The following is a 1000-nucleotide window of genomic DNA, read 5'->3' as shown; positions in this document are numbered from 1 at the left end:
CTCTCTCTCTCTCTCTCTCTCTCTCTCTCTCTCTCTCTCTCTCTCTCTCTCCTTCTTTTCCCCCTTCTTACCATCTGCTATTCTCTACTCATAAACTTCTGCTTCCTTTGTTCTGGTTCCCTGGGGTCCTCAAGTCCCAGGCATTTCTGCCCCGGAGCTGATGCATGCAAGCAGGTTGATGCTCAGGTGAGGACACTCCCCATAAGCTCTCGTGACACCTTGACTACAGGGATTTGCCACCATTTTTTTAGACTCCTGGAACATGTCCATTCAATCTGTCCTCCCACCAAAAGGGACTGGGATGGCCACATCTCTAGAAATTTAGACCAAACAATATCATCCTGCAGGGAAAGGTACCAAACCCTGGTGAAAGAAAATTCTTATTTCCCAGCTCATCATTTCAAACTCAGATTTGGAGAGATGAAGTAACCCTTAAAAATGAATATAAAATTATCTGGATTCTAGTGCCTCTTTTCACACAGACACTAGATTTCTATCACTCTGCAGTATACACATCAGTTTAAGAAACCTTTCCCGGCAGTGCCCAATTAATATTCAGCATTTTTTAAGCAAAATGAACTTAAGAGTCATTCTTAATTGAAGGTTGTACATAAAAAGCATGATTGAATGGCAATATTGTACCAATGGATGTACATTTGTAAGATTTGTAAAAAATCCAAAACCTTAAAATATGAATTTACATATGTTAATTTGCCTCTAAGTTCTGTAAATTGCATTTCAGTGATATCTGATAAGTGAATGTTTCTGTTAAGTGAATAAAAATATCAAGTAAAATTGTTCTTTCCTGGGTTGTTGGGCCTTTTTCATTAAGCAGAGTTCCAGGGATCTCGAAAACCCCAGATTGTATAGATTTAGCTAGAATGCAATAAATGTTGGCCCACTCTAAAGAAAGGCAAGTTTGGCTCTCAGGGCTTTTTTTTTTTTTTTTTTTAATATNTATGGACACAATGTCTTTATTTTATATTTATGTGGTGCTGAG

This window comes from Marmota marmota, unplaced genomic scaffold, assembly GCF_001458135.2.
Source record: "Marmota marmota marmota unplaced genomic scaffold, marMar, whole genome shotgun sequence".
Lineage (NCBI taxonomy): Eukaryota > Metazoa > Chordata > Mammalia > Rodentia > Sciuridae > Marmota > Marmota marmota.
Note: the sequence above shows the minus strand (reverse complement) of the source record.